The following is a 26,526-nucleotide window of genomic DNA, read 5'->3' as shown; positions in this document are numbered from 1 at the left end:
AGCAATTCCAAAATCGCCAGTTAATTATAAGTTCCGAATCATATTTTTCAATCCAAGTATCCTGGTGGCCGGCCGCGGTGGTCTCGCGGTTAAGGCGCTCAGTCCGGAACCGCGCGACTGCTACGGTCGCAGGTTCGAATCCTGCCTCGGGCATGGATGTGTGTGATGTCCTTAGGTTAGTTAGGTTTAAGTAATTCGAAGTTCTAGGGGACCGATGACCACAGATGTTAAGTCCCATAGTGCTCAGAGCCATTTTTTTGGTATCCTGGTCCGGAAGCACCACCTCTCTGTATAGTTTTTTTTTTGGACTGATATTCGCGAAGGGGCAACTGCGCTATTGCTGTTTTGATTACACAGCTTTATTAGTAAAGCGCTGTTTATCTTGTCCTGACTTATTTTCACTGCCTGCAACCATAATGCACACTGATGCTTGTGTTTCAAGCCTACTTCGCCCTACCAGTACCGGCGCCAATAAGAAGGTCATAAACCTAGCATTAACAACGCAAATTCTGCAGAGCGCAATCTGCACCTCATTCCCATAATGTTGGGTACCCATGTGGCAAATAGTTTACCGTCCAGTCACTATAGTAGTATAAGTTTAACTGTAAGCACTCTGCATATCCATTGTACTAGGATCGCTACGGCTAACGGGTCTACTAAGTGTTTAGAGTATATATTCTATTTATACTGAAGTACCGAAGAAACTGGTATAGGCATGCGTATTCAAATACAGACATATTCAAACAGGCAAAATACGACGCTGCAGTCGACAACACCTATATAAGACAACAGGTGTCTGGCACAGTTGTTACATCGGTTACTTCTGCTACAATGGCAGATTATCAAGACTTAAGTGAGTTTGAATGTCCTGCTATTGTCGACGCACGAGCGATGCGACACAGTATATCCGAGGTAGCGATGAAATGAGGATTTTCTCGTACGATATTTCACGAGAGTACCACGAATATCAGGAATCCTGTGAAACAGTAAATCTCCGACATCGCTGCAGCCGGAAAGAGATCTTGCAGGAACCGTACCAACGACGACTGAAGAGTGACAGAAGGGCAACCCTTCCAAACATTGCTGCAGTTTACAATCCTGGGCCATCAACAAGTGTCAGCGTGCGAACTATTCAACTAAACATCATCGCTACGGGCTTTCGGAGCCGAAGGACCACTCGTATACCCTTGATTGCACGACACAAAGCTTTACGCATTCCCTGGGCCCATCAAAACCGTCATTGACTTCTTGATGACTGGAAACATGTTGCCTGGTCCGACGAATCTCGTTTCAAATCGTACCGAGCGGATGGAAGTGTACGGGTTTGAAGAGAAGCTTAGGAGTCCATGGAACCTGTATGTCAGCAGGGGACTGTTCAAGCTGGTGGAGGCTCTTCAATGGTGTGGGGCGTGTGCACTTGGAGTGAAATGGGACACCTGATACGTCTGTATACGACTCTGACAGGTGAAACGTACGTCTCATCATCCACATCCACTCATGTTCATTATGAATTCCGGCGGACCTGGTCGATTTCAGCAGGACAATGCGACACCCCACACGTCCACAATTGCTACAGAGTGGCTGCAGGAACATCGTCTGAGTTTAAACACTTCTGCTGACCACGAACATTGTTGGGAATAGCTGGGATGCCTTGCAACGCGCTGTTCAGAAGAGATCCCCACACCTCTTACTCCTACGGATTTATGAACAGCCCTGCAGGATTCATGGTGTTAGTTCCCTCCAGCTCTACTTTAGACATTAGTCGAGTCCATGCGACCTCGTGTTGCGGCACTTCTGCGTGCTCCCTGGGGTCCTACACGATATTAGGCAGGTGTATCAGTTTCTTTGGCTCTTTATCACGGAATCGATTACATACAACAATTTCATTCGGAACACCTCATGTACAAGATTTGAGAAGTATCATTCCGAAACAAAGTCCAGTCACCGAGCGATGAACTGGTTGACGACAGCGACCGTCGAAGACTGGTTGCAGGCTTTGTCTGTAGTAGTAACCTCAACGCTTGGTATCAGCTCAGGAACTAGAGGCGTAGATTGATTCTCCAGTCGACTCTGCTAGTCGGGTCGTGTTGCCAACATTAACGTCTCTACTTCCATCCTCATAATAGGCGGTGCTGAGTCGGGCGGCAAAGGTGTCGCCTTTTGTAGGCCAGATCAACTATGGCTTTGGCGACACATCGTCTCGCCGCCTGTCGGCTGCTGATCAGGTAACCTAAATGACATCGCTGTGCCGCGTGGAGCCTCTATACTCCTTGGGATACAGCAGACTGGGTGATTATATGAATGGGTGGTGTCTGTTCCTTGGTATGTATCTGAAGGAACAGAGACCACGGGAAATCTCCTGCTGCGACACATATTATGTAAATTGAAGGTGGGGGGAGTAAACGAAACGGAAGGAACTGATGATATTAGCTGTATCGGGTAAGGACTCTATGAGGAATCAGCGACAACGAGAGCTAATGTTAGCCGTACCGGAACTCGAACCCGGGATCTTCTGCTTATTAGGTAAATGTGAATACCTCTGCGCCTCCCGAACACATTATTTATCGTAAATGTACAGACTGTGTCTGCACGCTCCTCTACTGACCCACATTCCCACCTGGCGCCATCTACCTGCTGTCCCTGCCCTCCATGCTCCCTAATTTTATATTGTCGCTGGAGGTTGAACGTGACTGTGCATACTCACTGGAGGTTATGGAGTCATTGCCCTTCGAGGCGAATCAGTTATTTGAATGCATGGTGTCTGTTCTTTCGGACGTGTAATAGACATACATATTAAGTAAAACGAAGGTGAAGAAATTAATGCGGAATCAGCTGCGACAAGAGAAAATGTCTACTGCACCGACAATCGAACGCACCCGGACGCAGCGTTTACTGGAAATGTGCGGGCTATATTGGTACGCTCCTCCGTTGACCCACACTTCCACCTTGCGCCACGTACGCGTAGTGCCAGTTCCTGTCCTCAACGCTCGCTAATATCACATTTCCGATGGAGACCAAACGTAAACGTGAAACCGCACAGAATGTTGTGGATTCATTGCCATTGAGGTGATTCAGTTAAATGAGTGGGTCAAGACCGTTTCTTCGCTTGTACAACCAATTCTTGAATATTGTTCGAGTTTCTGAGATCCCCAACAGGTTGGATAAAAGCAAGACACCAAAGCCATTGTGAGTTGTATTGCTACATATGTTACCAGCAGGTGCAATCAACATGTATTACAGAATAGGTCCACGAACAGAAATGCTAATTTCTAGATGGGATGTTATTTTCGCGAAACACTGCTGGCAAAGTGCGTATACTAGCATTTGCGTTAAACTACTGAACAATCGTGGTGCCGGCGATATAAACCTCGTGAGAGGACAAACACTTGCTAAGAGAAATATGGGCTCGTGGGAACGCATATCAATCAGAATAGGGCGGACAAGCGTGGTATTAGCAGTCTCTTTAATAGACCTGTTGCACCTTTTAAGTGTTCTGTCAATGAATCGTAGTCTTTGGGTCACTCTACCCACAATATTATCTATGTGATCGTTCCAATTTAGGTTATTTGTAATTGTAATCCCTAAGTATTTAGCTGAATTTACAGCCTTCAGATTTGTGTGATCGAAATTTTCCTGATTTCTTTTAGTAGTCATGTGAGTAACTTCACACTTTTCCTTATTCAGGTCAGTTGCCTCTTTTTGCAGCATACAGAGATTTTGGAAGGTAGGAGACGAGGTACTGGCAGAAGTGAAGCTGTGAGGACGGGGCATGAGTCGTGCATGGGTAGCTCAGTCGGTAGAGCACTTGCCCGCCAAAGGCAAAGGTCCCGAGTTTGAGTCTCAGTCCGGCACACAGTTTTAATCCGCCAGGACGTTTCATATCAGCGCACTCTCCGCTGTAGAGTGAAAATTTCATTCTAGAAACATCCCCCAGGCTGTGGCTAAGCCATGTCTCCGCAATATCCTTTCTTTCAGGAGTGTTAGTTCTGCAAGGTTCGCAGGAGAGCTTCTGTAAAGTTTGGAAGGTAGAAGACGAGGTACTGGCAGAAGTGAAGCTGTGAGGACGGGACGTGAGTCGTGCTTGGGTAGCTCAGTCGGTAGAGCACTTGCTCGACAAAGGCAAAGGTCCCGAGTTCGAGTCTCGGTCCGGCACACAGTTTTAATCTGCCAGGAAGTTTCATATCAGTGCACACTCCGCTGTAGAGTGAAAATTTCATTCTAGAAACATCCCCCAGGCTGTGGCTAAGCCATGTCTCCGCAATATCCTTTCTTTCAGGAGTGCTAGTTCTGCAAGGTTCGCAGGAGAGCTTCTGTAAAGTTTGGAAGGTAGAAGACGAGGTACAGGCAGAAGTGAAGCTGTGAGGACGGGACCTGAGTCGTGCTTGGGTAGCTCAGTCGGTAGAGCACTTGCTCGACAAAGGCAAAGGTCCCGAGTTCGAGTCTCGGTCCGGCACACAGTTTTAATCTGCCAAGAAGTTTCATATCAGTGCACACTCCGCTGTAGAGTGAAAATTTCATTCTAGAAACATCCACCAGGCTGTGGCTAAGCCATGTCTCCGCAATATCCTTTCTTTCAGGAGTGCTAGTTCTGCAAGGTTCGCAGGCGAGCTTCTGTAAAGTTTGGAAGGTAGGAGACGAAGTACTGGCAGAAGTGAAGCTGTGAGGACGGGGCGTGAGTCGTGCTTGGGTAGCTCAGTCTATTTTACTCGATGACTTTCTGTCTATTACTACGAACTGTGACCTTTCTGACAGGAAATCGCGAATCCAGTCGCACAACTGAGGCGATACTCCGTAGGCAGGCAATTTGGTTAGAAGATGCTTGTGAGGAACGGTGTCGAAAGCCTTCTGGAAATCTGAAAATATGGCATAAATTCGACATCCCCTGTCAATAGCACTTATTACTTCAAGAGTATAAAGAGCTAGCTGTGTTTCGCAAGGACGATATTTTCTGAAACCCTGATGACTATGTGTCAATAAATCGTTTTCTTCGAGGTACTTCATAATGTTCGAATACAATATATGTTCCTAAACCCTAACGTATATCGACGTTAGTGATATGGGCCTGTAATTCAGCGGATTACTCCTACTTCCCTTTTTGGGTATTGGTATGACTTGAGCAATTTTCCAGTCTTTAGGTACGGATCTTTCTGTGAGCGAGTGGTTGTATATAATTGCTAAATATGGAGCTATTTTATCAGCATACTCTGAGAAGAACCTGACTGGTATACAATCTGGACCGTTGGCCTTGCCTTTATTAAGTGACTTAAGCTGATTCGTTACTGCAAGGATACCTACTTCTATGTTTCTCATCTTGGCAGTTGTTCTTGATTGGAATTCAGGAATATTTACTTCGTCTTCTTTAGTGAAGGAGTTTCGGAAATCGTGTTTAATAACTCTGCTTTAATGGCACTGTCATCAGTGACCTCACCGTTGTTATCGCTCAGTGAAGGTATGGATTGTGTCTTGCCACTGGTGTGCTTTGTGTATGACCAGCATCTCTTTGGGTTTTCTGCCAGATTTCGAGACGCAATTTTCTTGTGGAAGTTATGAAAAGCATCTCGCATTGAGGTACGCGCCATACTTCGAACTTCTGTAAAACTTTGCCAATGTTGGAGATTTCGCTTTCTTTTAAATTTGACATGGTTTTTCGTTGCTTTTGCAACAACGATCTGACGCGTTTTGTGTACCATGGGGGATCAGTACCATCACTTATTAATTTATGTGGTATATATCTTTTAATTGCTATCGATACTATCTGTCTGAAAACATTCCACAACTTTTCTACACTTACATGATCAGATCGGTAGGAGACAAGACTGTCTCTTAAAAGGCGTTAAGAGCATTTTTATCACCTTTTTTAAATAGATATACTTTGCGTTTCTTTTTGATGGTTGTAGGTGTTACGGTATTCAGCCTAGAAGCAACTGCCTTGTGGTCGCTAATCCCTGTATTCGTCACTATACTCACTATTTGTCCAGGATTATTTGTTGCTAAAGGGTCAAGTACGCTTTCGCAACCATTTACCATTTACGCTCATGAACTAATTGTTTAAAATAACTTTCTGAGAAGGCATTCAGTACAATTTCGAATGACGTTTTATACCTGCCGCCGGCTTTAAACGTATAAGTTTTCCAGCATAATGAGGGTAGGTTAAAGTCACCACCAACTATAATTGTATGAGCAGGGGTACTTATTTGAAATGAGACTCAAGTTTTCTTTGAACTGTTGAGCAACTGTATCTTCTGAGTCGGGGGTCGGTAAAACGATCCAGTTAGTAGTTTAGTCCGTTTGTCAGGTATAACCTCTACCCATATTATTTCACACGAACTATCTATTTCAATTTCACTACAAGGCAAACTACATCTGTCACCAATAAATACTCCACCACCAACTGTAATTAATCTATCCCTTCTGAACGTGTTAGATCGTTTGAAAAAATTCCAGCTGAACTTATTTCCGGTTTTAGCCAGCTCTCTGTACCTACAACTATTTGAACTTCAGAGCTATGTATTAGGGCTTGGAGCTGTCGTTCTTTCCCAACACAGCTACGATAATTTACAACTACAATACCAATCGTTTCTACAACTACTTTACTGTGTATTACGTGCCCACTTTTAGATGGACGTCCCTTCGGTGGTTCCCTGATACCCTCTAACCAAAGAAACCGCCCAGTCCCTTCCACACAGCCCCCGCTTCCCGAGTAGCCGCCTCCTGTGTGTAGTGGAATCCTGACCTATTAAGCGGAACCCGGAAACCCACCACCCGATGGCGCAAGTCAAGCAATCTGCAGCCTAAACGGTCACAGAACCGCCTGAGCCTCTGATTCGCACTCTCCACTCGACTCTGCACCAAAGGACCACAGGCCGTTCTATCGACGATGCTGCAGATGGTGAGCTCCGCATTAATGTCGGAAGCAAGACTGGCAGTCTTTACCATTTCCGCTAGCCGCCCGAAACCAAACAGAATCTGATTCGATCCAAAGCGACACACGTCATTGGCACCGACCTGAGCCACCACCAGCAGTTGGCTGCACCCTGTATTCTTCATGGCATCCGGAAGCACACTTTCCACATCCGGAATGACTCCCCCCTTCTCTGTGTTGCTCACAAACACCGGCTGTTCACAACCACCCTCTCCAAAGTCCTACACTAACCAATGATACTACCGGCGGTACGTACCCGTAACGCACGTGCCAGTGTATCATCAATCTTGTCATTGCAAACTATCGGGTTCTTTCTATATGTTATTGGTTTTCATTTATTCATAAGTCACGAGAGCTGCAAATCATTATATCAAGTGGAAATTTCCCCTAGTTTGTTTTATTTACACACTCTAAGGCAAAAAAGATGTACATGGAAGGAATTTTCCGAATGGCATGGACATCAGTAGATGTAATGTACATGTACGGGCATATAGATAATTATATTTTCTGATAAATTGGACGATTTACTCCAGAGAAAAAGCTTTACAAACTGAGCAAGTCAACCGCATTGGTCCAACTACGGCCGCTATGCAAGCAGTTACTCGGCTTCACAGTGATTGACAGATTAGTTTTTCATGTCGTCTTGAATTATATCCTACCAAATTCTGTCCAACTGGCGCTACAGATCATCGAATTCCCCAGGCTGTGAGAGGGCCCTTCCCGTAATTCTCCAAGTATTCTGATTTGGGGAAAGATCCGGCGACATTATTGGCCAAAGTAGGGTTTGGCAAGCAGGAAGGCGAGAAGTAGGAACTCCCACCGTGTGCAGACCGCTGATATCTTGCTGAAATGTGAGGCCAGAATGCAGTCCCGTGAACGGCGACAAATTGGGGCGCAGAACAGCGTCGATGTACGACTGTGCTGTAAGAGTGTCACGGGTGACAACGAAAGACGTCCTGATGTGAAGCTAAATGGCATCCCAAACCACCAGTCCTAACAGTCAGATTGGTATCCCACTGGGGTCTGGGGCGTCCCGAGGCACGTGTTTGCAATTCACTGGGCCTCATTTGGAAGCAGTACTCGTTAGTTATAATATTTCCACATCATTCAATGAGATTCCAAGAACCGACGTCCAGCGAAAACGTGTCTCTACCCAATCGGGAACGTCTGGAACACGGGCAGGTGCTTTCTTCAGTTCAGCATAATTGTTATGTCAGCGCTGTTGATCCGTCACTTTTACTCCGTGGTATAAATGAAGTTCATGGGTCCAGTGGCTGTATGCACAAAAAGAGTCAGTCTAGCGATGTACCGTTACAAACCTTTAAAAATTAATGAGTAAGACGGAAGGATGAGAATTCTCAAAATCCATTATTCATTCGCATAACCGACGGGTACCGCAAGTGTGCTGTGGAATGGCTTTACAGCACCATATAGAAAGATATTAAAGTTTTAGTTGAAGATGAACGAGCAAAAAGTTACAACAATCGGCAGACGGTTTGTAAGGGATCTACTGTTTTCTACATCAAGAAGCCCTCGCTCCTAAATTCGCAGGCATGAATCAAGTGATATTTATTATTGGTACAAGTAGTCAATTTTCAGAAATCCATTTCATTATTATACCGTTATTTGCAGCAGTCTGTGATGTAACTGAATGAAGAACATTGAGATTTTTTACTCCTGGACGTGAACGGGCTGCATTTTTATACCTCGCTCTCAGTACAGATTACTCTTGATCTAGAATGCGGAGGAACTTTTGGTTTTTTACAAACAATGAATGACATTAACTCAGGCTTTAAAGGATATTTATTGAAATATCTGTTATAGTTTAAGAATTAGAGTATTTAGCCCAAGTGATGTTTTTATAATACACGTTCACATTCTGGTATAATTTTCTGATCCATCATCAGTCTAATAGCATTCAAACTGTGGCAGGCTGCTGTCAACATTCACATGAACACATTATGCCTCTCTCGTTCTGTAATTTGGAGTATATCTGAGGCAATAGAAAAACCCCTACTATACCACATTACTATTTTGTCTAAAAATTACCGCTAGAATTATACACAGAATGACAAACATAGATAATTTCTGCGATGTATTAGGCATAATACAAAAATACTGTCGCATTATTCACTTGAGAGAAATTTGGTGAACATGGATAAAACCGTTGTGAAGTTATATGTACCTAATGTCCTGAAAATGTAGTTTCGAGAAAATGAGAAAAGAATGTTCACAGCATTTTTGACTCACCGAATGCCTCTTTCAGAACATTCCAGCAGCATAATCTTGGTGACCAGCTGCACACACACACACACACACACACACACACACACACACACACACACACACGGCCGTGTGTGTGTGTGACTGAGCAGTGGAGTCTATGCGGAGCGACGCGGGCAAGGAGGGTGGCAAGGCGGGAACGGTGATTTTGGAACGGCTAGTTGCTGTCGGATCGCTATGCAGCATCAGTACGTCGTTGGTGGAATAGGCTGTAGTCTGGACAAAATATGGTGTCCCACGAAATTATTTGCAACATACTGTCTGTGTGGCTGATCTGCTGACTACTAACCTTTTTGTCTGAGCCGCTTTAATTGAATGCTACCTGTTTCGAAGTTGTTCTTTCGTCCTCCCCCTTTGTGGCAACGGTTAAATTTCCCTGCCCGCAGTTTACAGCGTTTTTTCTGCACAACGCCGGCGCAGCTGTAACTAGATTTGGCTTGGTTGTGCCCTCCTTTTTAGTCCCCTCCAGCATTCCACATTCTACGGAAGTTCTGGCTTGTTAATTAATTGTTGATCATTATAATTCCGAAACTTTCTCCTTTAAATTGGGGGATATCTTGAGATTAAATTTCTCGCTGTTTGAGAGTGGCTCGTTGTAACCTCTCATTGTAACCTAGGTCTGTGAATTTATTTAAAGTCTGAAAGATTTTTACTACCCTTTAAAGACAGATCAGCGTTATCTTTATATTTTTCAGACTGTGAATATTTATTTAAAGATTTATTTCCCAATTGAAAACTGGCTTCAGATTTGGAAATGCTTTTTTAATTAGTTTTCAAACCGTGTCTCATGATGTTATTTCGCTTATGTAATCCATCCGTTTAAGGTGGTTTAGAGTAGTTAAAATGAAAACTCGGAGGTTTTAGAGATGGCTATGTCAGAATTGTGCTGTTTGGTAATAACTGGTAAATTAAACCTTAACCTTTTCCTTATGCTCTGGTTTACTGTGCATAGCTGTCTTGAAATCCGAGACTCGGCTCTTGTAACCAAAAGCCACGGTTTCTTGTTTTTGCTTTCTGATTTTTTAGCAGCCACCTGTGAACTAAATGATGCCTTCATAAGGCCGCTAAGGCGCACTGTAGACGACATCAAACCAACAAGTTTCTTCACTTGTGTAAGATGCATGACGTGTGTTCAAAAAATGACTCTATTCTGTAAGATAGTTACAGCAAGACGATCCTTCTGTTGCATAAATAAATGGTCTGTTGCCCAAGGCCTATCCAATGCACATGACCCTACTTTCCTGTCATCAACAGAACCCTCATTATGACCCCCGTAAAAATCCCTTTCTTAAGCACGGCGTTTTGGAACTTTCTGTTAGCACAGGTTTTCCCGTGCGTACCGATCAAAACAGCTAGGGGTCTCGTAGCCCCCCGTTTCACGATAATTAAACTGAAATTCTCTCCATACTGATAAAGTAACAAATTTCGATATTGAATGTCATTGGACATTATTTTAGTTAGTAAAATAAGGGTTACAGCAAAAGTGAGTTCCAAGAGTTGTTTTCTTAGCATACCGAGTTTTGGAGAATATTGTCAGCACGAGACAAATATAAGCAAATATACGTCTAAAGATATGGGGCTACAGCATAGCGTAAAGAAATTGTTTCAACACAACTAGAAATCTCATTCTTGTTACATGACATGTTTCTTCCTTGTTCGGCCAACCGAAATCGAAGTAGTAATGCATTCTCAATTTTCGTACGGTAGGCAAGTTTCAAGTTTTCCCTCATAAAAGAATAACAGTTCCAGAAGAAACGTTATCAAATACAACGCGGAAGAAGATCTCTGGAGAGGCGAACTAGAGGGATGACTCCAACATTAGGACATAATTCTGCACAACTTCATTACAGTTGCAATACTGCGCCTCTTCCTGATCACTGCGGTGAGGATTTTTATTTTTAACGCTAGTTACCAATAAAGTCAAATCTATTTCACGAAATCAAGTTTTCCTATTGCGATATTTTTTTATTTATTTTGCCCTTAAATCACGAGGTGTGGTCTCTTAGACCGCGCGAAAATTTTGAACTCGCTCTCTAAGACCAGATGGGGTGGAATGCTTCTATGATCCCCTCTACCCTCCTAGAACTGCCAAGCCTACAATGTTTTGGTATCGGTTGCGGTATCGGCCTCTGTTTATTGTTGACACTTGTTACCGATAGGTGGTGGAGTCTCCTAGACCGCGCCTCGTGAACTACGTACCTGTTTTCTTCAGTACGTTACAGTGTAGCTCAAAATGTGTTGGCACGAACGTGTCATTTTTAACTTTCCCGAGTATGATGAAATTGTTGGTCTGTCTACGGAGAAAAGTGTCAGTGATATAGATCAAGAAATAAACGAAAAAGACGACGAGTTTACATTAGTCTGGGATCACAGATCTGCTATGGAAAAAGAGTATCATTCAGAGGAAGAACTTCACGAATGTTGCGACGGGGGATCAGACTGCTTTTTTAATGAAATACTTAAAGTGCCTGTTAAAGTCGAAATTGTTCAAAAAATGGTTCAAATGGCTCTAAGCACTATGGGACTTAACATCTTAAGTCATCAGTCCCCTAGAACTTAGAACTACTTAAACCTAACTGACCTAAGGACATCACACACATCCATGCCCGAGGCAGGATTCGAACCTGCGACCGTAGCAGTCCCGCGGATCCGGACTGCAGCGCCTAGACCCGCACGGCCACCGCGGCCGGCGAAAGTGTTCTGAGCGGTGATAAGAAAAACGTAGTTTCCAGCAATGAATGTCAATTTTGTACCTATCGCGTGGAATTTTTATGCGCGAATTTAAATCCTGGAATTGAGTTTTGTTTGGAAATTTATTTACTACAGACATTGTATAATTTTTCATTACTCTAACAGGCAATTTAAGTGTACTATTTAAAAGAGACACACAAAATTATGTGCTTTTGTGTGATGAATAGTAAAATGCTGCCGGCTTTGTATAGTGGAATGAAATAAACTAGAGGCATTTAAACAACACTTAAATAATTGTAATAATAAATCTTATATAGCATAAATTAAAAATCTGAAATGATTTTTGACTTAAATTTCGGTTTAAACATAGGGGTCCCAGAGACTCTGCCTCGTGGTATGTATTACACAGAAAAGTCACCTCGTGAGTTAAGGATTTGAAATGGTTCAAATGCCTCTGGACACTATGGGACTTAACTTTTGAGATCATCAGTCCCCTAGAACTCAGAACTACTTAAACCTAACTATCCTAAGGACATCACACACACATCCATGCCCGAGGCAGGATTCGAAACTGCCACCGTAGGGGTCTTGCGGTTCCACACTGAAGCGCCTAGAACCGCTCGGTCACTCCGGTCAGCAGTTAAGGGTTTAATTATATATGTAAGTTGCAGAAAAATGGACAAATTGATAGAAGCAGACCAACGGGAAGGTTAGTATGGGCTCCGGAGAAATGTACGCACAGGTGATGTATTTCAGATAAAAGAAAGATAATATTTAGAGAAAAGCTTTTGCCAATACTGATTGGAACACAGACTGAAATTTTCAGGGTGCAGGGCTAAAGCTCAGGGAACTACCGATTACCTACAACTTGTATACAAACTAGGTGGCAGTTATGTGTCCTAGAACACGAAAAGGAGACAATAGGTTCGCAGGCAATAGGTTCGCAGTCTATCACTTATGTTATTCAGTTGAAACTTCGAACGCGCTTTGATGGAAACTAAGGAGAAATTTGGAATGGAAACTGAAAATCAGTAAAAATAAATTAAAGCTTTGAGATTTGCTAATGACACTGTCGATCTATCAGAGACAACATAGGATTAAGTAGATCAATTGAACGTATTGGACAGCGTCTTTAAAAGAAAAAAATAAGCTGTATGTCAACAAACAAATGAAATACAATGTAGTCGAATGAAATCAGACAACGCTCAGGATGTTAGAAAATCAGACATGAAACGTAGTCAATAGAATTTGAAATTTGGGCAGAAAATAAATGACTGTGGTACAAATAGACAGGATCTTTAGCGCGTAAACAAAAATATGGAAACACCAAAAACACATTACCGTGCCTAGTAAGGTATCGGAAAAACGTTAGCGTTCTCGACATCTTCCAGTCATCGTCCAGTGGATAAACATACATCCTGTATACTTTTCCAGGGAAATTTGTACTATTTTTTCTGCAAAATAGAGGCAATTTCATGTAAAGATAATGAAGGTGGAAAGCTATCATGCAGCCATTCCTCTCAAGTACGCCAAAAAGGCTCAAAAATATTGAGATACCGTGACTGTGTGGCTGTGGGAGATGTGACATTCATCCTCGTGTTCTCAAAAGATGCCCTGGACGGCGCAAGCTGTGAGAACAAGGTTCTGTATTCTTGGAACACAGTATCGCCATTGAGGAACAAACATTGTATCGTGGGATGGACCTCATCAGTCAAAATGGTCACATAGTCCTGGGCTGCAATCCAACCTTGCAGAAACCATGGAGCCAATGGAATGGCTGCCTAAATCGTCACTGCACCTACTCTCTGTTACACTGTTGGGACCTAAACTCGAGTGGAAGGTGTAAAATAATTCCACATGTGTCTCATATCACTAGATAAATTTCTTCCATTGCTCCATAGTCCAGGTTTTATGGCTTCGGCATCGCAGTTTGCTGTTAAGGGAATTTGCATCACCGTTTTGGAATTCCACTTCGTCCCGCAATCCACTGCTCGTGGAGATCCCTGCGTATCGTTTTGGTGTTGGTAGAGTTCGCGGGTGCGACATTCAGTTCTGCAGTGACTTTGTAGTTGACTTATTTTTCTTCATAATCCTCTTCAATGCCTGTCCATCACCACCACCTAGCATACACTTGTTACTTAGGGGATAATGTTTTCCGCTGTGTATGTGGTACAAATCTTCGATTCGGTGCCTCTTAAAACACAAACCGCTTTGGCTACCCACCACATGAGCACCAACAATTTGCACATTCAGCTCCGACATAATGAACTCACAATTTCACATATCACTACTCTGATTAACATTGACGCTTGCAACGTATGGAGGATATTGCACAGATGCCTTGGAAGATAAAATATAACAGCTCACATCCAGGCTTGGCCAGCATCTGCATCTCCGTTCAGGTATGTATTTCTGCCGTGTTTCCATATTTTTTCCCTAACCTTGTAGATGCAGACTGGTAACAGCAAGAAATTTTCTGAAAAGGAGGAATTAGTTAACAACGAATTAAAATGTAAATATTAGGAAATTTTTTTCTCAATGTATTTGGAGTGTTGCCTTTTACAGAAGTTAAGATTTTGAAACGTTGTACTAGAGAAGAATTTTGAGGAATATATGGAGCGGTTAAGTAACGCAGAGATACCGAACATCTACATCTACATGGTTACTTTTCAGTTCACACTTGTGCCTGTCAGAGGGTTCTTCGAACTATTTTCATACTACTTCTCTACCATTCCACTCTCGAATGGCGCATGGGAAAAAGCAATACCTAAATCTTTCCGTTCGGGCGCTGATTTCTTTTATTTTATTGTGATGATCATTTCTCCATACGTAGGTGGGCGTCAAAATATTTTCGCATTCGGAAGAAAAAGCTGGTTATTGAAATTTCGCAAATAGATCTCGCCACAAAGAAAACCGTCTTTGTTTCAATGACTGCCACCCCAACTCGCGTATCATATCAGTGACACTCTCACCCCTATTGCTGCCCTTCTTTGCAGTTTTTCGATGTCCTCCATCAATTCTACCTGGTAAGGATCCCACACCGCGCATCAATATTCCAGCAGAGGACGGACATCTGTAATGTAGACTGTCTCTTTAGTGGGTTTGTCGCATCTTCTAAGTGTTCTGTCAGCAAAGCGCAGTCTTTGATTCGCCTTCTCCACTGTATCATGTACGAGGTCCTTCCAATTTAAGTTGCCCATAATTGTAATTCCTAGGTATTTAGTCGAACTGGCAGCCCTTAAATTTGCGCGACTTATCGTATACCGAAAATTTATCGGATTTCTTTTAGTACCCATGTGGATGACCTCACACTTTTCTTTGTTTAGTGCCAATTGCCACTTTTCGCACCATAAAGAAATTCTCTCTAGATCATTTTGTAATTGGAACTGATCGTCTCACGATTTTACTAGACGGTAAATTACAGCGTCATCTGCAAACAATCTAACATTATCATCTAGATCACTTATGTAAATCAGGAGCAGCAGAGGGCTGTGACAGAACCTTGCGGACCGCCAGATATCACTTCTCTTCTACTCGATGATTTGCAGTCTATCACTACGAACTGTGACCTCTCTGAGAGGAAATCACGAATCCAGTCACACAACTGGGACGATGCTTCATATGCACGTAATTTGATTAATAGTCGCTTGTGAGGAACGGTATCAAAAGCCTTCTGGAAACCTAGGAATATGGAATCCATCTGAGATCTCTTGTCGACAGCACTCATTACTTCATGGGAATGAAGAGCTAGCCGCGTTGCACAAGAACGATATTTTCTGAATCCGTGTTGTATATGTATAAATAAGTCATTTTCTTCAAGGCGATTCATAATGTTCGGGTACAGTATATGCTCCAAAATCCTACTGCAAACTGGATTCAGTAATATGGGTTCTGTAATTAAAAAAACAGAAAAAAGGAATTTATGCACAACTTCATCAAAAGAAGGGCTCGACTGATCGGGCACATTCTGAGGCATTATTGTCAGGTTTGTAAAAGAGGAAGGTGAGGGGCCTATAAGTCGCAGAGGGAGACTAAGGCGTCACTACGGTAACGAATTTAGCTATAGTAGTTATGCAGAGATGAGGGGGCTTTCAGGCTTCCACAGGATAGGCTATCGAAAAGAACGGCATCAAAGCAATGTTCCGACTTAAGCCATTGTTAGCAGAGCCACACTTTTTTTTATCAGGGGTTAAAATTATTTTTCGTTTTTAAATAGGATGCAAAAAACACCGAGTTTGCCAGAGCGTCCTTATAAAGGAAGGACCTCCCCCAGGACCTTGATCTTCTTTTATCTGGTGATCCCACCTACCATAGCGAAGCATAGTCCCCTGGCCGTATCGCACGTTCCTAGCGATGGGGATGAAGTGGAAGAAAGGAGTCAGCCGTTGCAACGCTGGAAAGTCTTGCACACAGAGAAATATTTCTAGACCTAACACACAAGCTCGTCCCAATTTAAAAAAAAAATAGTATATTAAATGTTTGTCAGCAGATTTCCACCAGTAAGTACCGGTCTTTTAATCAGTACAATTTATTTATTTAATTTCGGAGGGCGCTGATGACAGGACGTATAAAGGAATGGTAAGGTGCCCGACCAACATTAATACAGACATCCTTTACAACAAATTTATTAACAAACAATTCTAACGTTACAGTTATTAAGGAAACATTATACTACTGATTTTTTTCTTTTGAAGGATAGCCATTACAAGGCTTAATCTTAACTGATTATATTTACACTGATCCAATATCAAGGGTAAAATACCGGTGATAGAGTTGAGTGACATTTGAGGCCAAAGAAATAATAACATCAATTAAAAGTTTCTAATTAAGCTCGATAATTGAAGTATTTGTGATAAAAAATTTAAAATTCCCAACGCTATGTTAAAAATGCATGTCGTAAGTCTTAAACTAATTTATAATAACAAATTGACAACAATTAAAACCTCAAAAAAATTTAGGTGAATCGAATTTAGCAAAAGCCCTTGACATATACGACAACAGAGTACAGCGGGACCCACATATTTGTACACACCAGTTTTTCTCGGGCCACAATTTAAAAATTTCTCATTTACTGTACAGAAGCAACGAACAGTTTCAACCAAGTGTAGGTGCAAAACTCCTCCGGATGAACGCCAAATTAAGGGACGTGAACTGTTCAATTACAAAAATGTTCAATTGTGTGTGAAATCTTATGAGACTTAACTCAAAAAATGGTTCAAATAGCTCTGAGCACTATGGGACTTAACTTCTGAGGTCATCAGTACCCTAGAGCTTAGAACTACTTAAACCTAACTAACCTAAGGACATCACACACATCCATTCCCGAGGCAGGATTCGAACCTGTGACCGTAGCGGTCGTGCGGTTCCAGACTGTAGCGCCTAGAACCGCTCGGCTAATCCCGCGCAGCGTGTTCAATTACAAAGGGTAATTACTTACCTTACTTAAGAACAAACCTGCAGCATTAGAATTCCTACGCTGCTACTTCACTGGGTTAACAGAGTCGTAATCTCGCAATCTTATTTTATTTCATGTCAGTCTTACGTACACCTCCAGGCAATACATTACACAAATCATTAATTTGGTGTGCCAAGACCTGAAACAAACTAGTTACCACTAGTGCCACACTAGGGTACAAATACTGGCCCCCACCAGGGCAAACTCAATGACAACCAATTAAATGACAACATTATAACATGAACAGTTAAAGCAAACAAATGATCCGTCACGAAACAGTGCAACCAATGGTGCCCCACAAGGGCAGACACAATTGCAATTTCACAAGGCATACACAGATGGGCAAGTATTCAACAATAAAGTTAGTCAGCCTCTCGTGGCACGATCCAGTACTCATACGTAAATGCAAACAGGCCTTAGCGGCAATATAGCTACGGCTGTACGGACCTCCCCATTGCTTTAACCGCCGATCTCCTTCGGGCAACACCAGTATTGTGCAACCGAATCACTCTTGCACGCAAAAGGGAAGCTCCTTTCCAAATTACAGCTTTCCAGACAATAGCTCCCAACTACAACTAGGCCGTGCTATCACTCCAGTCGTTTACCGGCATATACACGGGCTGCTCCCAGCATAGGGCACCGCTGGCTACCCCTCGCTGCTTACATGAGACTCCTTCACTGCCTAAGCCACGCCACCTCACTTACTTCATTCGCATTACAAGCCTCTCTGTTACAGTAAATCTACGCAACCAGCGATTCCACCAGAGAGGGACACAGTCGAAAAATAATAAAACTTTTAGGGAGGTTTCGACACAGTGAGTGGCTAAAGCGACAGAAATGACGGAGTGCAGAATCTGCAAAATGTCTGTGATACCAAAGAGATTAGTCATTGTGCTCAGGACATAGCTGCCCATCGGTATCCCTGGTAGCCAGCACGTATTGAGAATTCCATCTGCGTCAGTTGGTGCGCATGTTTGTAACAATTTTTCAATTGGATCCTCCGTTGGCTGGAGAAGCGTCGACCTGCTTAATGAGCGTAGGCACTGTTGGTCAAACACAGTGTTACAAACAGTAAGCTACAGCTTCGAAGAGTGTATATATCGTAACAAGAAGTTATGCTACTGCTCCATGAGAACCACTTCTTGCCAAAACTGCCTAATGACTCCGAAGTCGAACGCATACACATACTAGTTTCTTGAGGGTGATGCAGATTTTCTTCTGGCTTAGGTTACAAACGGGTGCTCCTTATAGTTAATTTATTTTTAGTGTAATTGCTTATGTATTACAGTTTCTTTCACCCCGAGGATCTCGGCTTGTAGGCTGTGGAGGTAAGCAGATGTGCTTATAAGGCGTTTTCAACATGTTGATTCCCTTATGCTCTGAGAGAGCAGATTACTCCCCACTCCCCACTTGCTGATCCCGCCTCCGTGTGAATACAGTTCAGTCTTCGTCATTGGCTGCTGAGCAATACAATGTCGTTAAAATTAATTTTCATTAAAATGGGGGTCAATGAATTTAGCAGTGATGATGTACTCTCCTAAGTGAGTTACCATTAAACACAAATATTAATTAATGCCGGACTTGCGTTAAGATTTCAACTAAAGATAAGATTTTTCTTTAAAAGCAATTGATTAGGTTGTAAAATGGACGTACTGAAAGAGTTTATTCCTTCGAATTGGACAGAATCAGATCTGAAGTAAAATATTTGTCCTACAGATAACGTATTGGAAATGACATGAGCATCAACTGTCGTACAATCACCATATTTTGGACTTTGAATAGTAATTGAGAAACGTTTTCTTCATTCATTTGTGTGGCCTTGAATGTGAGGGTAATAATGGCGCAATTTTTGTACAGGCACTATGAATCAAGTTTCCGTTCGCATCTTACTATTGTAAAGCGCAAATAATACCATATGTATAACCTTCTCCAGAAAGGGACGAAAGGACCGGAAACTGGCTAATAAATTAAACTTACTTTATGCAACTGGTTGCTGACTATTTCTTTACATTTAGCTACAGTTGATGAGGATTTATAAAATACTAAACTACAGTAATTACAAAACGCAGTGGTTAGGATTTTGATGCCAATTAATGGTATTGAGTTTTGGAGAAGTATAACGTAATTTTTTTAAAAATCTGTAACGTAATGACAAATTAAACATTAAACGAACCGCGCTATACATTAAGTTATAAAAGTAAACGGTACTTACTGCGATGATGAACGTTGATATAATACAGTTTATTTACTCAGTACACAACGTTTACTTAAAGAAAGCAAACAACTTCAACCTCTGTGGTGTATAGTAGTAAAATCAGACTGTAAACAGGTGACCCTTCCAAATTTCTTACATCGAGATGTATGACGGAAATCACGTTATAGCCTACGCTTGTGTATAGAAACCCATGAACTGGAACAGCTTTCGTGCAAGTTAATTCACAGATCGTCAATAAATGGCACCTTCTACATTGGATGCATAAAAATGTTTTCAAAATGACGTTTTTTAACCAGACCAATAACTTTCAACTAAGTGTGTTTTTTTGTCATTAGTGGTGAACGAAATCTTGCAAATGATGTCATTTTGCTGAAGAAGTACGGGAGATACTGCGTACCGACAAAAAACGCCATTGAGAAACAATATGACTATCGTCAGAGCGTAATGCAGGTATCTTTCTCTCGTCTCTGTCAGTCAAAAAAAAAAAAAAAATAACAAAATGGGTTTCTAAATCGTACTACGTTCATGTTGTTGTTGTGGTCCGCAGCCCAAAGACCAGTTTAATGAAGCTCTCCATGCAACTCTATCCTGGGAAAGTCTCGTCATCTCCGAATAATTACTGCAACCTAAACTACTTGCTGTATTCATCTCTTGGTATGCCTCTTCGATATGTACCCCCCACTTCCCTCCAATACTAAATTAGATATTCCTTGATGTCGCATTATGGGAACTACTACTTTTGGTCAAGTTGTGCCATAAATGACTTGTCACCCCAACTCTGTTCGGTATCTCCGAATTAGTTACGTAATTTATCCATCTAATCTTCAACATTCTTCTGTAGCACCAGATTTCGAAAGCTTTGATTCTCTTTTCGTCTAAGCATTTTTTCATCCACATTCCACATCCATACATGGCTACTTCGATGTTAACAAATCTCTTTTCCTCAAGGGCGCTTTTCTTGCCATTGCCAGTCTAAATCATATCCTGCCTACTTCGGGCATCATCAGTTATTTTACTGCCCAAATATCAAAACTCATCTACTACTCTACGTGCCTCGTTTCTTAATCTAACTTCCTTAGCATCACCTGATTTAATTCAACTACAGTTCGTGATATAATCTTAATTAACTAGCGAGCAGAGCTACGACACAATCGCAGTTTGACTTGCCCTCGTAATTTTGCTCTATAATAGCTGACAAAGATCTCTAACATAGCGAATCAGATTGTAATGTCACCGTACGTTACACTCCTAACCCATAGTTTTCCAAGGATTGCCATTGTAGTTAGGGTCCACCTTGGACCCAACGGTTGCAGTCCTCCCGTGTGAGTACCCACGTCACGAGTGGGAGCGCGGGCCTGCGGATGAGAGGTAGAGGCATGTGCAAAAACCGGGCCCGGGCATCGCGAGCGGCGATTGAATGCGGTGGTGACGGCCGGTGGCATTCTGGCCGACAGCGCTGACGTACTGCGGGCGGCGCCAGATACAGCGGCGGACCGGACACCTGTCACTCTCTTCCTTATTTATTGCCGCGCGCTTTTCAGCAGCAGTCACCGGCGATTTTGACACTTCGGAAATAAAAAGGGAAAGCCGGGGCAGAGACAAAAACGGCGGACGGCGCAGAGAGACCGAGCCTGCATTGTCATCCGGCGGTCCACTCATCTGCGAAGGGCTCTGCCCCGTAGATCATACCGGCCAAGGTCGTCGATTGCACGCTGTACTTCCACCACATGATTAATGTCGTAGGACACTATCTGGAGTCTGTCTGAAACACTGCTGCCCGGTTACGTGTAGTGGGCTGGATACGCTGGGAAACTTCAGTCTCGTCTATTTCGATAACTTCGTCTCTAGCTTATCATTCCCTAATCTGAAAATCGGGCGACTTTTTTCCTGTTCCTCTGTAGTATCTACAGATACTAATTACCAAATTTACAAGTAATTTACAGCTATTATTCTAAATTTATGACAAGACATACTGTGCTGCACGTAGATCAACATTCATCTGAATTGCCATCAGTTCAAAGGTACAAATAGCTATAAACCGTCATATTTATTGTTTTCATTATATTTTCTAGTACACGTTTCAAAGGATCATACCTCCAGCATCGGGTAGATTTATGTCATCTAACAAGGCGTGAATGTGTTGCATGGGCAGCCGTCCGGAGTGGCCGAGCGGTTCTAGGCGCTTCACTCCGGAACTGTGCTGCTGCTACGGTCACAGGTTCGAATCCTGCCTCGGGCATGGATGTGTGTGATGTCCTTAGGTTAGTTAGGTTTAAGTAGTTCTAAGTTCTAGAGGACTGATGACCTCAGAAGTTAAGTCCCATAGTGCTCAAAGCCATTTGAACCATTTTTGTTCCATGGGCAAGTAGGGGGTAATCTGTGTGTTGCTTCTGCCGTAAGGAGGTGTGTAGGAATATTTAAAACTTCGAGACTCCCAATTCTAAACATTCATGAAATTACTAAACTGTTTGGTTCATACGGAACTACCTGCAAGAGCGACGTACTATTAAAACCACAGAATAAGAATAAACACCTGATTAATCCCGTGCTTGTGACTTTGTCCGGTCACTCAGCAAATGCTCTTCGTTCAATGCTCCCAGATTCTGTCAATTATTAGACGAGAAAAGTTGGCAGAGTAACGGGCGATATAGGTGAACAATTGCTTACATCCTGTAACAGAACCTATTACAGGTTTTACTTTACCGTAGTATGCGATACCCTCCAAATCGAACCAGTTTGATGAGTATTTATGAATAGAAAAGTTATTGTGTATGTTAACAATGATTGCATAACATGTCTCCATAAACAGTCAACCCATTAAATTATTCTGAATAACTGACCCACACAAAGTTAATATCACTTGATCAGTGATACAGCAAATGTCATCATGTAAAAAGCCTAAGCTCATCTTAAATAATTAATATGAAGTACGAAAAATAGTGGCCAACTTACGTATTTTGGATCTCCTTAAATAAAATTCACCCAGTGAAACCTATTTGTTCACTAGGACCGTTTTCACTCAGTATTCACGTAAACACTCCTATTTTCGACGAAAACTAATGTAATTCTTAATAATTCATGTTATTTACTTATTTATGCATATTAGAGAAGTCACTTCACAAACTTCTAAAAAACGGCCTTTTTGTAACAAAGAATTATTCTCTCAAGTCAACAAATCTGTCTGTCACTTTAATAACCTGTTAAATTATGTCACTCGATATAAATTAATAACTTTTCTGCACAAATTACGATAACAGATGTACATGTGACTTATAAACTATGTCTCTTTTTAGTAGTTCTTTGACAAGGTTATAAATACATGCAGCAAGAAGACTCGGGAGCGGAGTTTGAATGTCACTTTGGTAAAGTGTATGTGTGTTATTGTTCGAGGTGGATAAACTTTGCAAAGAACATGTAAAAGAAGTGCTACTTTGTGTCGTGTCATTTTCTTTGGTGGACAGTGGAATTAAGATGGCCATCAGAGTAATAAATATTTGAAGTTTAAATATTTGTTGGTTTCGCTCATTATTTATCATCAAAAGCACATCATAAACACGGGACCTCATCTTTTTACCCCTAGACAACCAGATTTAGAGCCAGCATTAGCATCGAGGCACAGCATCGATCCAGCAAGCAGCAGCGATTACCACAATGCATTTTAATGGCGACAACCTAACATCAAGTGCTAACAAGCTCCGTAAATGGGAGTGAAACAGTGCGATTATAGCAATATCTACGACTAGGCGACCATTATAACCCCTTTAGGACGAAGCAGTACTGTCTACAGTTATGAATGTGTCAAACAAGCCGCTAGTTGTGTCATTTGTAAATTGTTTTTAGGCACAGAAGGTGGTATCTGGCTATAAATGGGTTTATTTCCTGTAATAACAAACGTAGGTTCAGGGTTCTGTGGGTCACTGCTTCCTTATTTTTAAACACATTTATTCTCAATAACACTCAATAACACTTATTATGTGCATTCGAACGAAATCCCCAAAAGCATATGTGTAAATGTTGCTATCTCTTAACCCTTTTGTACTACATTTTTTCACTGTAAAGTATCGCTAGTAATTAATTATAATAATCATCTTAAACGTATCCTTCTGTATATAAATTCCCTCACTTTCATCGCCTATTCTTTCCTTTCTACCTTAAGCACAATAAATGAACCACCGTTGGCCATCCAGCCCCACAACACTAACCACTACTTCTATCTCACAACTCCATTCAAATGCTGTAATATAATTTAGCAGTTGCATCTGTCATTAGCAGTTATCAGCTCTACAGCCTAGCTGCAGCATGTATTTTACGCAGATTCATCCATTGTCTGCGATATCTGTATAACGGGTCTACAGACGTGACTGTGATGAGTTTATAGAAATCTACTTCCTCGCCCTAACTCTTATATTAATTTCCATAATATTCACTGATAAGCCAAAACATTATGCTCACCGTGACGTTGGATGCCACCTGGTGAAGTTGAGAGCTCGTGACGCTGTCACAAAAGTATGTAAGCGAGGAAGAAACGGACGGGGGATCACCCTACCGAAGATGTAGGCTGCAAATCGGGAAACCCACTGACATAAGCGACTTTGCCAAAGGGCAGATAATTATTACGCAAAGCCTGTGAACAATTATCTCGAATCGGCAGCGGTGGCCGTGCGGTTCTGGCGCTGCAGTCCAGAACCGCGGGACTGCTACGGTCGCAGGTTCGAATCCTGCCTCGGGCATGGGTGTGTGTGATGTCCTTAGGTTAGTTAGGTTTAAGTAGTTCTAAGTTCTAGGAAACTTATGACCTAAGATGTTGAGTCCCACAGTGCTCAGAGCCATTTGAACTATTTGAATTATCTCGAAAATGGCGTATCTGGTCGAATGTTTACGTGCTACTCTCGTGAGCATCTACGAAAAGAGCTAGAAGGACAGTGAAACTACCACTAGGTGCTAAATGTTTGGACGTTGACGACTCTTCGCAGAACGTGGGGTTCGGAGGCTTTTCTGATCTGTAAAGTACGATAGGTGGTGATGAGTAGTATTTCCGTCGAAAGAGCACAATGCTGGTGGTCGCACAAGTGTTTCGTAAATTGTTGAACTTGGAGCTGGGCAGTAGACCACCCCTACGTGTTTACGTGTTGATCCAAAGACATAGTCAGTTACGGTCGCAGTGACCACGGGATAACCCGGACTTCACCATCGATCAATGGAAACGTGTCGGCTCTTCGGGTGAACTATATTTTTGCTACACTAGGTCAATGGTCGTCTCCACAAACGCCGTCATCGAGGTGAACGGCGGCTCGAAACGTGCAGCGCGACACCGGCATAGGCTGGTGGGGGCAGTATTACGCTGTGGGAGACATGCCCCTACGCTTGCTTGGGACATGTGGTAGGTGTGATTCTTCAGGTTCCGGAACCAGAACCATGCAACAGTGATTTAAGGAGCATTATAATGAAATCTCGTTGATGTCTCGGCAAACAGATTCACCTCATGTATACCCTATGGGAACCATTTGAGTCGCTATCGGGTGTCATCACCGAGTACGCAAATCAGCAGCCCGTTGTTAACGCGAATTACATACCCCATGCGTAGACACCTAATGCAACATACCTACACAAACCAACCAACAAACAGGCTATTAATCTGGTTGTCACAATATTCTGGTTCGTAAGTGTATAACAGCTTCATTTATTTCTTCGTCTTTAGCGCAGTTAACATAAACACGATTCTCTATGTAGTTTAGGTACTACTTGTTCTCACTTACCCACTGTACGGCTAACTCACATTCCATTTTGATCTTCGAACAGAGTACAATCAGCTTCATATAAATACTTATTTTATTTCTTCGAAATATTAACTGACTCATCTATTCTCACTAACTCCATTGCCCGTCTGCAGAAAACAATTTTACTGTGCAGCATGACATGAAACTACGGAAACGGGAATAAATGTTCCCTTCCGAGTATAGAGTTCCGACATACGTTATTTCATTCAAATATGTAACACTATTTAGCACTCTTACTTCATAGCTTTCCTTTCCCACTTTGTGTATTTACGTGTGCTAGTACAGTATATTTCGATTTCCTTCAGGCATAATGCACGCTTAATTCTGAAGATAACAAGATCCTTACGAATTCATATATGATAATTTATGCCAGTTTGGTGTTTATCATTTTTTTATATTAATCTTTAATTATTTCTCTTTGCTGCCAATTAATCGACTTCATCCAACATTAATTTTCGTAAGCAACTCCATAAAAGTTAAGTTCTCGCCAGAAGGATCCTCGAAGTATTCATTTAACTTACAGATTCTCTAAAGCGACTGCCAGATTTATTATCCAGTGACAGAGCTGCATCTACGAGACTTTTGTCTAATTTCAAGTTGAGGCTCTGTTGTGCATAACCAGCGACTGCGTTGAAACAAATAGCTTGTGCCATAACCCTTGAAAATAAATGAATATTAACAACATTTCTTATGTTATGTAAAATCTTAGTTCCCGTAAATTCCTTCTTTCAATTCAACAACAAATAAATAAATAATGATATTTTCCTGCAGGTGAATAAATAAATTAAGGTAAGTATACAAATCTTATTAAACGTGTTTGAAATGAATAAAACTGTCTTACAAAGTACTGTCACGTTAAAATGAGGCACACCGCGTCTGCAGTGATTTTAGGTGCCGATCACACGCAATCTTAAGGCCTCCGCCTGGATCTAGGAATTAAATAGAACTTAAGTCTATCTACCTTTCAGTTGCATAATACGCTTCTTACTTCTAAATAATGTGCATCTACATAACGCAGCATACCTTCGACTATACGGAACCCACTACTAAGAAACTTTGTTCCTTCCACACACACAGCAACTGACATAATAATTATTAAAGGAGGAGAAGGCGTTCGCGCCAGACAGTTTGTAAAGCTGTGGATAACATCGAGATGAGCACTTCTGATGGTGTAAATGGACAA

This window comes from Schistocerca piceifrons, chromosome 2, assembly GCF_021461385.2.
Source record: "Schistocerca piceifrons isolate TAMUIC-IGC-003096 chromosome 2, iqSchPice1.1, whole genome shotgun sequence".
NCBI classification, from domain to species: domain Eukaryota; kingdom Metazoa; phylum Arthropoda; class Insecta; order Orthoptera; family Acrididae; genus Schistocerca; species Schistocerca piceifrons.
This window is presented reverse-complemented; position numbering follows the sequence as displayed.